Raw genomic sequence first — 16730 nt, forward strand, 5'->3', positions numbered from 1 at the left:
TGGACAAGAATATTCACGAGTTCACAGCACAGGAGAATAGAAATCCGCGAGTATTTAAGGAACAATGGTTGGAGCGCTACTTATATACGGAAATCAGTGAAATTTTCTTTGCACCTTTTCCATCTTAGCTATATTAATGGATTGCGAAGTTAGCAGACAGTCAGGGAAGGTGTAGGCTCGACAAACCAATAGTGTGGACTCTGGAACTAGTGCGCAGACTAGAAGCATCAGAAGATAATATAGTGCGAGCTGTGAACCACTGGCTCACCTGAATAATAGGAGGATTTATAACTAAGTTCACAATAGACACGACTGTCTGCTACAGTGAGGCAGAGCGGCGTTTTCTTAAGGGACCGCGAGGTAAGTATATTAAATCTTTGAACACTTGGATTAAGATGCTATTGTGTGAAAAGTGGGTTATGGGAATAAATTAATGTTTGGGACTACGCGAAGCGGGAAGATTTACAGAAGCGGAAGTAGTGAGGAGTTGGAAAACAATCCTTTAATTTCACCCTCGTGGGAAAGTAAGGAGGAGCTCGCGAAAGTTTCTCTGAGAAGCGCGATCAGTTTGATAAGATAGGGAATTCCACGTTTACCACCCCCACCCACACTACCACCTGTTTCACCCCCCTCACCTCCATATCCACCCACTCCACCTCTGCCACCACTGCAGTTCAGTATGGCAAGCGCGATCAAATTGTTGGTGTTAAGAAGAGTAGGAAATGAAGATTCAGACCAATTCTAGTTCATGGTAAGAGTAGTATGGGAAGCACAGGGTGTCATGGATGATAATATTAAAAAGGATACGTTGGTGAGCGCACTGCAGGATTGCGCATTAATGTGGTATATCAAGAATTCTAATGACCACCTGAACGCAGGAATTTCAGAGATCCAAATCGCGCTGAACAAGGAATTTAGCAGGCCAAAATCAGTGACACGATCAATCATTGGGTTTAAGGAGATCATGATGCTCCCAGGCGAGACCCCCTGGGATTTGGACCAAAGGCTGAAGAGTACAATCCACGAAGCCAATATGAATTTAAAAGATGCACAACTTCGTGCATGGTTTGTGGCCTCACTTACGCTACACTTAAGGACGACGCTGTCACAACAAAAAATTTCCACCGAGGCCGAAGCATTGGAGATGGCAATGAGATTGCATGAGGCCCCTATACAAGACCTTGGGTTAGGAGTCCAACGAATCCACACACAACTGTAGAATCTGTGTCTGGAGATGCTAAGTTTGAAACAGGATAGGACAACTCGGAGGTGCACGAGGAAGTATGGTGCATAAAATGCAAAGGCCATGGGCACGACAAGGAACACTGTCCAGTGTTCGCGAACTACTTGGCAGGGAGAGGGCCAATGCCATTAAGACCGAAGGCATAGGCAGGACTGAGCACAGCGTCTGCATTATGGTGCGCTATCTTCTAGATAGGAGGAAAACACACCACGGATAATTGTCATCTGCTGTAGAAGTATATGCACACATCCCAACAATTATTTTGTAATTTTTGTAGGTCGGTAGGCCATGACGAATGCCCCTACCAAAGCTATGAACTAATTATGGATCAAACTCTTGCCTATAGGGTGCAAGCCAAAATGCGAGCCTTCAACCCAAATGTAGGGATGGCGCATGCTGGGTTTCAAGGGCGCGGTCGGGGTCGAGGTGGAATGGGACCAGGAAGGGGTCGCGATTAGATAATTTGTTACAACTGCGGAGGGCCAGGGAATTATGCCCGCGATTGTACGAACCCGACTAGGATATCATGGTTGTATTGTAATCCATTTGATCATGAGGCAGAAGATTTCCCTTAGCTAATAGCGAGGACGCGCGAAAAGGGGGTACTCCAGCCCCCTCCGACCCAGAATTTACAAATGATGAGGTCTAAACTACGCGAAGAAGACCCAAATGTAAACATGATGCTCAGGAGTGGTATGACCACAAGATATGATAAAGGGAAGCAGCCAGAAGAAAGTGCGTGGGTTCGTAAGGCTCCTACGAAGGAACCCGAGTTTAACTTAGAACGCGCGAAGGAGACATTCTTGGAAGCTAAGAAGAGCTTCATGGAGGCCTCCACTTCAGGTAGTAAGGATCAACAAGAACTAGGGATGGATCCTTCAGTGCTCACTACCTTACTGGAGACATGCATGAAACTGTTGTGCGACAGCAAGGCAGTCAAAGGGATATAGGAACTTATCACTAGGTGTGCGGGGTCAGGAGAACTGTGCATGGTTCAAAAACTTGGAAAGCATGCATTGCGCATAGGAAGGGAGATGAGGTTGACTGCACAAATAGGTGAGTACGAAATGGATCAGGTAATCCTGGATCTAGGTTCGGACGCGAATGTACTACCAAAGCAAACATGGGAACGCATGGGCAGACCCGCATTACAATGGTCCCCTATTCAGTTACGAATGGCGAACCAACAAAAGATTTTTCCCATGGGAAGATTGCAAAGGGTAACAATTGATATTGAAGGCATGAGCACGCAGGCAGATTTTGAAGTGATAGAGATTTTCGATGACAACAATCCCTATCCCGCACTACTAGGAATAGACTTGGCTACCGATATGAACAGAGTCATAAATTTGAAGAAGCGCAAATTGATCTTTGAGAAAAAGTCACTACGAGTAGTAGTGCCGCTAGATCCAGCCGAAGGAGCGCGATACACTGAACTGGTGCATGATGACAATCTTGACTATATCTACAAGATAACTGCACAAGGAGAGGATTGGGTGAATCTAACTGCAGATGGAAGGATTTTGTGGGAGCGCGAAAGCTCCTGCACTTCGGATTTAGATGAAGAGATAGAGCGATGGAAAAATTGGCTGCATGAAGTAACAACACTAAACTGCAACATGATGATCAGGTCATTGCATTATGTAACAACAGAGGCAAGGGAGCTGCCGACATATGATGGATTATCAGAAGTGAATGAATTTATGAGCAAATTCGAAAGTGCAGTAGCGAAACAACAACGATTCGATGCATTGAAGTGGGCAGTGCGCAACACCCACATTATGGTGGGGTACCCATCAAGGAAATTTCAAGGACTGGCACGGATGCAAAATGATGATGCGCCTACGGTTTGGAAAACCCCAGCTTCAAATGCAAGTCAGTTAAGAAGGGCAGAACAAATTGCGCACCCACCTTTCTCAATGGGTACAGACATATGCTATAAAACCTGCACAACGCACACCAACCCTAGAATGACGAATCGGAACAAAGCACAGCAACAAGAAAGATGACGCGTGCTACCAGTTCTCCATGACGAAGCCTTTGATAGGGTGTGCAGAGTACTGAACAAGGTTCACCAGGTGAGACGAAATGATTGGGACTTACACGTGCCAACGGTTTGATGGGCCTACCAGACCATGTGTAAAACCTTGAATGCGGAGACGATTCCAAAGGAGCGGAATAGAATGGAGACGGTACTTACTGAAGAAAATACAAAAAGGAATCCACACATATTGGACCATGTAGTAGTGATAGTGCGCGATGACCAGAAGGAAGAAATCACACATCTACGTGAGGTAGAACATATAAGGATTCACGAAGCCATCCGACGAGGGAACCTTAGACTTCATGCACTCGAAAAGGACCATGTACAATTGAGGAAGAAAAGAATTTTGATGGACACTGAGATCAAGAGGCTAGAAAATGAGATCACACAGGCATGTCTCGCTGATAAACCAAGGATGACAAGGCAAGATACATGTGATCATACCACTGCATTAGAATAATGTTGCCGCAAATTTATGACTCTGTTGCTATGGCTACTAAAGCACCTCACCAAATGAAATAACCAGGGGAGTGCACTACATACGGTAGAAAGCACAGCGCCGACTGTCACACAGACAATTGAGGAGTTTTCGCGGGCTATGCTGGAAGGCGAGTTGAAGTCTCGCACAGGTGGTGCGACCACCTGACTAGCTGTAGGGAGCATAGTCTCAGCGCTCCAGACAGTTGAAAGAGAGCATGGGACTCTAAAAGATTCTATTTGGGGGTTGTGCGATGAGGGAGGTGCGCGCAGAAACAACATGACACAAGGTTTGTGCCTGTGCACGGGGGGCTGCGCTACCATGTGGGTAGACAAGGAAGTAATCGTTGGTGTCACTGTTAATGACAAGATGTCCAATTTAAGGCAAAAGGTAGCAAGCAGCGGGCAATTAGGACATGAATTAAGAGCTAGATTTGGGACGATTTGCCGCCAAGAATGCTTTAATGACTCAGAAGTGGGGGGAACAGTCGCATTTAAATTAAAAAGACGCTATAAAACTCCAAAGGCTAGCCACAAGACAACACTTGTTCATTTGAGATTTGAGCTATTACGGAGAGAATAGAGTGTTGAGCACCAAGTGGTATTTGAGCCCCCAAGTTCGCGAACAACCACAGATAGGTCGAACAAGATGACAACTACTAGAAGAGGTGTGGGTTTTGTAGAGAATACCACTGAGGAAGCCGCACAAAACCCTATGGTGTAGGTTGGGGATGCGCCAGAAATTTTGAAATCACCTCGAACACCGAGGCCCAAGAAGGATAAACAAGCAACGGGACTAGTTGCATGTCCCCACGAAATCCACGGTTTGATAAACTTTCCATGGAATAAAAGGGAAAGTTTGTGACCATTGAGACAGATGATGAGGAGGAGGACCTACAGGCTCTCGTAGATGAGATGGAGGTGGATGAAGAAATGGAAGAAGACATCCAACCGATGCGCGTTGCAACAAAATTACTTAAGTAAATTCCTCTGCGGAAAGGGAAAGCTAAGGTACCCAATGATTTGGATGCCACTAAGAGCGCACTCCAAACCCTGATCCTCCCAAATGGAATTTTGTTTGAGGGCTCGACCTTGGGCCATGTACCCACAATGAAATTTGAAGACTGGGACCTTATGGATAGTGATAAGTTCCCACATTTAGAGACTGATAACCTCATGAAACAGAGCAAGGAGGGGTCAGTTACAACGCTAGAGCTACAGAAATGGCTACGCGGTGTGGAGAAGGCTGGACTACTCCACCTACTAAGGATTCCTCACTTTCACTACGCACCTATCACAATTTTTGTCATCAGGCAGTTGCTTTGCTTGGCACATGATGGGAACTTATGGCTGGAGGAGCCTATTCCCATCATGGCGGATCTTATCCACAGGATTTCTCGGCTTCCCTGTAAGGGAAAGGACCCCACAGAGATAGCCAACAAAGCGAAGATTTGGCACTCGCAGAGGCCATGAAGAAGAAGTACAAACTAGAAAAGAAGAAGAGGGGCTATGTAATCAACAATATTAAAGATAAAGGGGTGCGCGTAGCCACCCAACTCCTGGCCAGGAAGGTGATGAGAAAATGCCGTGGAGATGAGGCACCAGTGCCGATAGTTGCACTAGCACAACAATGCACGGAGGGGGTCCAATTCAACTGGGTTGAGTTCCTCTGCGAAGAATTCCTAACTAACTACAAGGAAGCTCAAGAGCAGGGAAAGACCTTCTACTATGCGTGGTTGCTCTTGTCTATTTTATTGGTGACAGGGGAACTGCCTGAGGACAGTAAGTTCCCTAATATTGAACAAGACTTGTTAGAGGCTGCAATATGTGTCGCTCTAGGCTACGAAGGACGCAATGCGGATCCGTGAAACTAACATCTTCTGGGTGCTCATGGAGGTGAGCATCCGGATGTGGATTAACAGGAGGCCGCGCCTATCCCCCACAGTGTACAATAGTCTCCAGAGCTTTGCAGACTTCAAGGCGGATATGCACAATGTGTATATCAAGGCGCGTAAGGATCTAGTGCAAAACTGGTGGCATTGCAATTGATGATGCCATCTTCTCTGTGCTGGAATCATGGCCTCCCGAGTGGCATGCCCTGGATCTAGAGAAGCAGGATAGAAAAACGACACAAAAGTAGAAGGATGCGAACAAGTTGCACATCACGCAACTAGCCCAATAGAAGCACAACGAACAGTTGGCCATGGAGGTAAGGGCTGCCCACGAGGCAGCGAAGGTAGCCGCAGAGTAGGCAAAGGCTGCCGAAAAAGCAGCAGCAGCACGGGAAACAAGGGCCACCATGATGTAGGAGGAAGGGGGTCCGAACTTGTTCAAAGGACAAGGAGCAGAGGACACAGTAGAAGGTGCGGACCCAAGCACAACATCTACACAGCTGAAATAGTCACGCGTTACAGAAAGATTAGGCCCACGAAGGAAGGCCAAGGCTTCCAAACTAGACATTGAACCAATTATATTGACAGAGGGTGACCTCCACGACGTCAACGACACAGTTCGCGAGGTCACCAGGGAAGCGCTCCAAGATGCTATAACGGAGCAACAGAATATGTTGGGGGTCCTAAAGGCGTAGCTACAGGAACTTCAAGTGTGGCCCCCATAGGAAGGAATAGTAGCCACCTGCGGCACTCCAAGTACATCAGCAGCGGAGTAGCTGTTACGCGCAAAAATAGCCAACACCATAGTTCTACTGGAAGGAGCACTAACAGTGGAGAGCGAGGAGGATAAAGCCGCGTGGGCTGGATTAAGGGACTTGGCCTAAATTTTGCTGCCCTTCTGCGGGACACATTTTACCAATTGCAAGATGACATAACAACAGAGCTACACGCCTGGGAAGGCCGTGCAATCCAGGTATTGAGTGAGCAGAAGATCAACATCGAATAGCTCAGCCTACAGCGTGACGAGCTAGTGTCATAGAATCGGAAGATCGCGCAAATAGTGGATGAAGCGTGCTAGCACGTTCCAGAATTATCCATTGCCGCAGACCTACCAACCGAGATGTGGATCCACTATCTGGCAAGTGGAGTCCAAAGCGCGTGCGAGGAAACAACACAAGTGGAGCTAGAGTTGAACCTCTAGATTGCTGAGTTGTGGATGAAGGTGCAGTCGTCTACTCCTTCGGAAGTTAAAGAATAGTGCATTAGCACGATTCAGACAGGATTGGAAGAAATTGGAAGGGAGGTGCAGGAATGCACTGGTATGTTGGACGAAGCGTTCGACGTCCTCACATCCTTGCAGGAGGACCCCAACATACAACGCCTAGAAACAGAGGCGTGCGAACTGTAGCAGTAGTATGACAGTGTCAGGGGAATGGCATAGATAGTCATCCTCACCCAACAACTGGCTAAGAAGCAGCAGGCAAAGGCACTGAAGGAATAGGTGGATGATGGAAGACAGAAAGAGGCCCTTCTTAAAGCACGCGTCCAGCCTTGGGTTGATGAGGCCTTCACCATTACGGCTGATATTGAGGGAAAGCTCGTGCAGATGCAGGGACTATATGCGCTAAGACAGATAGTGGAGCTTCACAAAGAAGCAACAAAAGAGCGCATGCAACAGGTCTAGCAAATAGCAGAACAGTGCGCCGCGGACCTCTGGGTAGTACGGGAACAGTTGGGGGGCTCCATGCCAAGATTGCTGCACCAACATAGTGACTCAAGACTAGTCACGATGATTGTGTTGGGGGCCTGTTGGGCATGGAATCCCCCCACAGTAGGTTTTGGGGCTCAAAGCCCAAGTTTTGGTCAAAGGTTTTGTAAGACTCTGCAAATTGCGGGCGTGGAGCACGAAGTAGAGGTTAATTCATAAGTTTGTTCGCCCTAAAGTAATGTAATTTAATGTAAAGTCATGTTAGCCTACCCATGGTCCGCGAACCATGGGATTGTATAAATAGAGCGAGGATCTAAGTTGAAAAGATAGTGGAGGATAGAGTGAGTAGCGATGAAATGGTTCGAGCTTAGAGTAAGATTCTAAGTGTATTGGGTCATAGTAGTAGGAAGAGGCTCTGTAGCTGAGTGCGCAGAGGCTTAGTAGAGTCCGCAGTTGAGTCCGCGGATCCCTACAACCGAGTGTGCAGGGCGGTGTCGAGTCTATAATCCGGATTGAAGATTAATAAAGAGAAGTTGATTCTTATTTTTGTGTATTTGTTGTGAATTATCTTCTTTATGTTTATATTAGTTTATGTATCATGCGCACTGATATGATTGCTGAATATGCTATAATAACCATAAATCTTACACACACAAGTTAAGTAATCAGTTAACTAGAAAGAAACTTTGGTATTATACGGGTCGTGCCCCGAGTAGGGCTGCGCGGAAACAACAACACGGGTTGCGAAGGAATAGTAAATGCACGTAGCAATGAGTTGGATCTCGAACCTCCAGAAACCCATCAGACATCCCTAGGGTGCAGAAACCTGGTTCTAGCACCCTCCTATACTACTTTGGGTGAGACCTCAGTCCATGCTCCGTGGACTGTTGCCGAAAGGGCCAGTAGTACCGGGATTTGCTTGGCTAAATCACCTTTGAACTTGGGTTAGGCCCATACAAGCCAACAATCCCCCAATATTGCTTGGGGTGAGACTGTAGCTTGCGCTATGCAGGTTGTTGTCAAAAGTGCCAGAAGTTAGGGTTTTTTTGGTTGGCGTGAATAACTTTGAACCTGGGTTAGGCAAGTTTTCTCCTTATGCTAGATACATGTCGAAGGTATTAGATCCCGCTGAATTTGAAGAAGTGCATATTTTGTGTTCCCTTTGGAATTTTGCTCGGCCATGTAGTATGCAAGCATGGATTGATGGTGGACCCTATGAAGATCGCTGTGATTGTGAATTTGGAAGCTCCTAGGAATGTAAAACAGTTGCACGCGACCTTGGGGCACACTGGTTATTATAGAAATTTTATCAAGGCATATGCTTAGATAACCGCCCAATGGAAAAATTATTAAAAAAGATGCGACGTTTTGTTGGGATGAAGAATGTCAGTGCAGTTTGGATGTGCTAAAGGAAAAGATGGTGATTGCGCCTATTTTGGTGTTTCCAGACTGGAAGAAAGAATTCCATGTGCATGTATATTCTTCTTGTATTACGCTCGGTGCAGTATTAATATAGGTGGGAGGAGGAGAAATTGATCATCTGATAGCCTTCGCGAGTAGAAAGTTATCAAAGGTTGAAAATAATTATTACACTACAGAGAGTGAAGGGCTAGCAATGGTCTACGCGCTGCAAAAGTTGCGACATTATTTATTGGGAAGAAATTTTAAAATGTATACAGATCACTTCGCGTTGAAGTACCTGGTCAATAAGCCTGTGTTGGGGGGGGGGAATCTACCGATGGTTATTGTTGTTTCAAGAATATGAATTTGAAGTGATTGTGAAGCCTGGAAGGCTGAATGCAGGACCATACCACATGTCAAGGATTGAAACGGGTGAAGAACCAAATAGTTTGGAGGAAGGACTACCAGATGCACAACTCTTTGCAGTGTGCATCATAAATGACCATTTTGTTGATATCATTCAGTTTTTAACCACAAGTACAACTTCGGAAGGATATTCCACTCAACAGAAGAAGGAATTAGTAGTCCACTCTACAGATTTTTCAGTGATTTCGAGTCACTTATATAAGATGGGAACAAATGAAATACTGCAAAGGTATGTTCTAGAATTTGAACGCGCTAGTATCCTCGTTGAAGCACATGGAGGAGCGACAGGAGGAAACTATGCAGGAAAAGTGACTGCACAAAAGATTTTGCGCACAGGGTTATGGTGGCTGACATTACATAAGGATTCCAAGGTGTACTGCAAGGCATGCGATGCTTGCCAAAGGATGGGAAAGCCTTCATGAAGAGATGAATTGCCTTTAAATCATTAGGTGTTTTTGTAGGTATTTGATAAGTGAGCTATTGATTTCATAGGTCCAATACAACCACATGGAAAGAAGACGTGTGCACAGTATATTATCATTGCAACAAAATATTTAACTAGATGGGTGGAAGCACAGCCAGTGAAGGATTGTATAGCTGCCACCATGCAAAGTTTTAGTTTGAGTATGTCTTAACATATTTTGGCTACCCTAAGGTGTTGATGAGTGATAGGGGTACACATTTCTTGAATGAAATGATTAGTGCGATGGTTGAATAATTCCAGGTATACCATCAAAAGAGCATGCCCTATCACCCATAGGCGAATGGAACGGTGGAAGCATTTAACAAAATCTTGGAGAACACATTGACAAAGGTCTATAACATGCAGAGGAATGACTAGGATGTGCGCGTACCCACAGTTCTATGGGCATATAGGACCACTTGCATCAAGTTGATAGGCCAAACACTATTTAGGTTGGTCTATGGGATTGAAGCAGTGATGCCTATGGAATATATTATGCCAAGTCTACATATTGCAGCTTTGATAGAGATGGAAGATCGCAAGACCTTGGAGGAATGGCTCGTACAACTGATGGAGTTGGAAGAGATCACTTTCTCATTGGATTTCACCAGCAAGTACAAAAGGAACGAGAAAAAGATGGAATGATCGGCATATTAAGTTGCACACTTTCAAGGTGGATGATTTAGTGCTGCTATATGACAACAAATTCACGAAGTTTCTGGGGAAATTTCAAATGCACTGGTTAGGGCCATATGTTATTAAGGAAATCATGGATGGTGGCGCAATTCAGCTCGCGAAGCTGAATGGGGAGCCATTCCCTGGGAAAGTGAATGGAAGTAGGTTGAAACTGTATACAGAGGATCCTGGACCCACGTAATGACTATATGGTTTTGGGACAATCTTAGTGCTCCAAGCAGTTGCAAGGGGGAATAGGACTTTAAACTACACTTCCCGAAGAAGAAACAAATACAGAAAAGGGGCTGCACGATGGATGAAAAAGGTACGATGGATAACAATGTGACAGATGAAGCTGTAACACATGGAACAACGATGGGTGAGTTGTTCCACAAGGGGTGGTGTCACACAACTGGGTCCAAAAGTAGTAGTTGAAGTCACTGTTCATGATTGGATAAAGAAAATCTTGTTTCGAGGAGTGGGTAGGCAACATTTATGGAGAAAATATTTTGAGATCTGCCATCAAAGATGCATTTATGATTGAAAATTGAGGGAACGATTGAATTTGAATTCAAAACCACCTATAAATCGGGCATGTTGGTCTGTCGAAGAACACTTTTCATCCTGACGATTGTGTATGAGCCCTCTTGTTCTTGTTATATGATTCAGTAGGTTTGGGAGGATTTAGCTTCAAGCCTGATATTTGCAACGTTACTTGAGTGGAGCCAAAAGATCATCCTTAAAAAAATGTCTGTGCCAGTCAGTTCTAAAGCCGTTGTGTCTCAGGCAGAAGGCCCTGAAGTCATGTCCTTGGAATCTATGCTCTCAGTGCCTACATCGCTGAGGTCACCTAGGCTGAAGTAATACGCTACTAAGGAGAAGCAGAAGAAACCTATACTAGTGAGGCAGTCACTGAGGAAGAACCTAGAGTTTCGACAAAAAGAAAAGAATGACAAGGCGAAGCTATTAGAGAAACTAATGGACTTGGAGGTAGAGGAACTCCGCGATGGAGTTGATGAGTTAGATGCTGAGGATGGCGAGCCTATCACACAACTCTCGGCGTATATCCCTCCACGGAAAGGGAAAGATAAGGTGCCCAAGGACCCGGATTTGGGCAAGTTCACGATCTCTACCTTGCTGTTACTAGAGGAGGTAGTTTTTGAAGGCGCGCTCTTAGTGCACATACCGATATTGAATATGGAGGATTGGGTTCTTGCCGACCATGAGAAATTCCCTCACCTAGCTACCAATAAGTACATAACTAATATTTATTACAAAGAAACTAGGGTCACGAGGTTGGAACCCATGAAATGGGTCAAAGGCGTTGATCAGGCTGGTTTACTAGATATGTTTTACGTGCAACACTTCCAACGGTCGATCATAAAAATTGTTTTTGTGTGCCAGCTGCTCGCACTAGTGCATGATGGGTGTTTATGGCTCGGTGAACCCATCTCTATAACTGATATGCTCATTCATACAATTACAAAGCTTCCCTATAAAGGGACGGACCCTGTGAAGGAGTTTGGAGGGAAAAGCAGAGAAAAGGAGCTGGTGGATAAAATGAAGACAAATTTTGGGCTGATCAAAAAGTCGCGCGGATACTCTATCCACTCAATTCAAGACCAAGCGGTGTAGTTTGCTACCCAAATTCTAGCCGAGAAGATAATGAGGAAATGTCGCACAGGTGAAGTTCCAACACCAGTAGTTTCATTGGCTACACAGTGCTCGAAGGGGGTGTAGTATAACTGGGCACATTACTTATGAAAAGAATTCCTAGTGAACCATCCCAAAGCACAGGAGGAGAGCAAGGAGTTTCACTATGCTTGGCTCCTATTGCTAATTGTATTAGTAGCATGGCGATTTCCAGAGGATAGTCAGTTTTCTCTGCAGGAAGAAGATTTACCGGAGGCAGCAAAGTTCACTTCGCTATGGTCAACGAAGGATCTATAGTGAATCATGGAGTCAAAGGTTTTTTGGATACTAGTTGAGATGGACCTACACACAGTGATAAGTCAGCGACCAAGATTGTCTCCAAAATTTTTTAAGCAACTGCGGGCCTTCGCAGAGTTTAAGACCGACTTCCATAATGTTTAGATCTGAGCGAGAAGAGACCCTAAGCATATCTATCAAAAGTTTCCATACCTAATCTCGGAGATAGATGTGCAGGAAATTGTGGGGAGTTGGTCAGCAGAGTGGTGACAACCCACAGATATTGGCACAGGTACCAGTCATGGCAGAGAAAGATCTGTTGCACAGATGAAAACTGTGCAGAAATGAAAAGAAGTAGCACAGTAAGTGGCATGGACATTGACCGAGTAGAGAAATAAAGAATTTGTTGCTAAGGAAACTGCTGAAAAAGAGCGCACTTAGCAAGAGCATGCTGAGGTAGAGCACACTGACATAGTGGAAGTCGAAGCATCGACTTCCAACATATTGAGGAGAAGGAATTGTTCAGGCATGGTAGAGACAGAGAGGAGGAGCAGAGTACTCCCTTCACATTGGAGCAGCGGAGTAAGCAGACAACTATTGGGTCAAGGAAGAAGCAAAAATTAGATAAGCAAGTGCGCATTGACATAATGGTCCTCAAAGAATGGGACCTCAACAAAATTGGGGACAAAGTCAGAGACAACACAATGGAGTTGTTGCAACAGTTTGAGTAGCAATATATGCAGACACTAGGGAGAATCCAGAAGGATCTGTGCAAGCTGAAGATCCAAACAGGAAGGATTCAAGCGAGTGTAGGGCAAGCAAGCGGGGTGCAAGTGAGCCTGGCACAAGGGAGTGAGCACGTATTGGAGATAGAAAGGACTCTGGATCTCAAATTCATCTCCTTACTAGAAGGATCAGTCCGCGCAGAGATAGAGGAAGATCGCACTCTACTTGGCATGATCAAAGACATAGGGGTGAACTTAGCCACACTACCACTTCAAACCCTCCATGTGCTTCATTAGGGGGTCTCGGATGAGCTTCAAATCAGAGAGAAGTGTGCACTTGTAGTAATCAGTGAGGTTAAGGTAAATAATGAACAAATATTCATTGAGAAGGCTTAGGCCCTGAAAGAAAAGGAAGAGCTAGAAGCACGGAGTCAAAGCCTGGAAGCAGCAATTACACAAGTGTGTAATTCTGTCTGAGAGTTACATATTCTGGAAGACACAACAACTACAAAAAAGATCAGGAAATTGGCTACTATAGTCCGTGAATCAAAAGATGAGATAGGCAAAGTCACATTTGACTTCTAGATGAAGATATTAGAATTACAACTGAAGATACAACCGACTACTCCGCTAGAGGGCAGGGAGCAGCGCAACGCATCTATAAAGGAGCACATGACTACTTTGTAGAATGCAATCAAAGGATATGACTTCCTTTCTAACAATAACATGGAGTTATGGGACACTTTGGAGGAGGACCCAAACCTATAGATATTAAGTACAAAAATTAGGGAGGTCCAACACAGATATGCTGAGATTAGGGTGACTACGCACACATTGGCGCCAGTCCAGTGCTTCGTGCACCTGCAGGAAGGGAAGCTGATACAAACACAAGGACAGGAGTTGTAGGAAAAAGAATTAGTATTAAAGGCTCGTCTTCAACCTTCAATAGAGGAGGCCAACCAAATTTCTCAGACTATTCAGGAGAAACTGAAAACGCTGTAGTAGACTCATAGGACCATGTAGCTTGTGATAGAGGGACCAAGTACAAAAAAGTTGGTCGAAGAGGTGAAGCAAGTTGCATTACAAGACATCACGGAGCGAGTCACCATATTTGTGTTGGAGGCCTGTTGGGATAGGGTCCCTAGGGTCAATTTTGGGTTAGTTTAATCAATTTTTGAGTAAAATTTTGTAAAGAATGTAAAGTCTCCACGAAATGTGGAAGCGAAGCATGCGGCTAAGTAGGAGTCAAAGGGGTTTTAGCCCCTTGTATGGGTAAGTGATTGGATGGTTTTGAGACTCACCCATAGGTCGCGGGCCATTGTATTGTAATAGAAAGGCTATAAATACTTGAGTCATAGCGAGTATAGGAGGACAACTTTTGGAAAAGAACAAGTGAAAAGGCAGGTGATAAGGTAGGAAAGCTCTTTTTCCTGGTACTTAGGTGAAAGGGGAAGGCTCATGTAGTTGAGTGCACAGACCTTCACAAGTCCACAGCTGAGTGCGCGGGCCCCTGCATCTAGGAGCGTAGGGTGGAAGAGTTTTTAAATTGAATGTTGAATCTAATAAAGACTGTTTTGGACCAAATCTATTCCATATGTGCATTATTCTTATTTCTGTTTAAGTTTATGCATCGTTGTGTAATGATCTACTTTCTATGAAATAAAGTGTATTCTTTGCGTGAATCTGTTAAATATCTAATATTCATGCATGAAAAATGTGATGAACTATTTTCATGAAGATATTGAAGTAGATTTGTTACTAAATTTTCGAATCAGGTAGATCTGCACATAGGCAGATCTAGGGTTGTTATTGACTAAGAGAAATTTATGAGTCTGCTTCTTTCAGGTCTAATAAGCATGATTGTTATAGACATTTTTGTGCCTCGCAGCATGGAGCATGAAATGTCAATAATTACAGGGATCCTCAATCCCTAAACATGTTGTTCTTACCCCTAGAAGAACAAGGTCATCAAACAACAGCACTTCCAATCAGTTCTCCACCTGAAAACACTTCAAAACAGGCTATTTTTGGATCATGTCAGCTGCTCCACTGAGCATCTGCGCTGGAATGCAACTGCTCCTCCTTGTACCTGCGCTGGAAGTCAAATCTAATGAAGGCTACCTGCGCTGGGCGAGATTGGCCAAGTGGCACAGTCATTCTGCAAGGTGTCAACTGCCCAGGAAGCTTCCAAACTGACACTTGGTTCATGAGATTCGCCCTGTTATGAGTAAGAGGTACTTGATCACCATGTGTAAGCAAGGATCTCCAAGTGGACTCAAGAACTGAAGATTAACTGAAGAGGGAGAGGACACTAGTCAGCTCTATGCCAGCCTCAAGCTGACTCATCCTCTCTTCTTCTCTCCTATATATAGAGCTCTTCTATGAGGTCTAAGGAGGCTGGAATTTTGTGTAAAGCAAGGAGGTGCTGTTGGTTTACAGTTAGAGCTATTGGGTGATTGTTTTACTAGAGGTGAAGAGGAGAGTTCTTGCTGCTGGGGAGGTGCTGCTGGATTGGAGCCATCAATGGTTGTAACCTTCTCAGAACCCTGTTACTTCTATCAATAAAGTTTTGCATGTTCTCCTATATACTTGTATTGCATTGATGTATTGTATTTACTTGTATGTTTGATTCACTCTAATCCATGCATCAGTTATGAGTACATGTATCTTGTAGTTTCCTCTCTTGTTTTGTGCAGGATCTGTGTGTAGCTGGACCGGCAAAGAGAGCAAGGAGCTGGGAACAAGAGATAAAGAGAGAGGATAAGGATCGACTAAGCGAAAGACACCAGGTTGGTTAATCTTTTCTTCCTTCTCTCTGTACTTTCATAAAGGAAAATATCAAAGCTTTACTTTCAGTTGTTGCTAAAGACTGTCACCTTTAGAGTAGGGATAGGGTCATCCGAGTCGGATACTTTTCCCCACAACAATGATCACATCCCTTCGTGAAGACTTGGAGGTTAGCTGAATAAAGTTGCAGTAGTAGCCCTTAGGAAGGTATAGATCTGCATGAAGGAAGATCTGAGCTACAGGGGATTAGGAATACACATCACATGGTCTCTGGATTCAAAAACCTGGTTCTAACATCCCCCAATATTTCTTTAGGTGAGACTGCAGCCTATGCTACACAAGTTGTTGCCGAAAGGGCCAATAATTAGGGTTTTGTTGCGTGGTGCAAATAACTCTAAACCTGGGTTAGGCCCCCCTAAGCCAACACTGTGGGTGGAATGAAATCGATGGAGCCCTGTAACAGATTGGGATTCCTTGGAGGCTATGGGTTGAGCTAGCTACTCTGGAGCCTTGTAATATCTTGGGAAGAGATAATCTTAAAGTCAAGACAGAGACGAGCTCGAATCACAGTTCCTAGTGTTAGGTTCCTATACCAATAGGAGTCATAATTTTGAATGACTGAGGTTAAGAATTGTAATATGTACATACCTTTGCTTCCTGTAAATGTTTTCCATATTGAAAAATAAAAAATGAAAAGAGGGTATGTCCTAAAAGAAAATTAAAGGACAAAAAGAATAAAGAAAGAGGTACAAAAAAGTGAAAAATATGAACCCCAAAAAACAAAAGAGACCATGAAAGTGTGCAAATCTAAATGCCGCTACTATTTACTTTATGCAAAATAATGATCGTGTGCAGCCTGTTACAATCCAGGGTAATAAAACTATTTAATCTTGATTATACCATGCTTTAAATTTCATGTTGATAGTTAGAGAATAAAATCCGACCAAACTATTTAATCTT

This window comes from Pinus tabuliformis, chromosome 7 (assembly GCF_031772625.1).
Source record: "Pinus tabuliformis cultivar Carrire ecotype Pingquan chromosome 7, CPIR1, whole genome shotgun sequence".
In the NCBI taxonomy this organism is placed as follows: Eukaryota; Viridiplantae; Streptophyta; class Pinopsida; order Pinales; family Pinaceae; genus Pinus; species Pinus tabuliformis.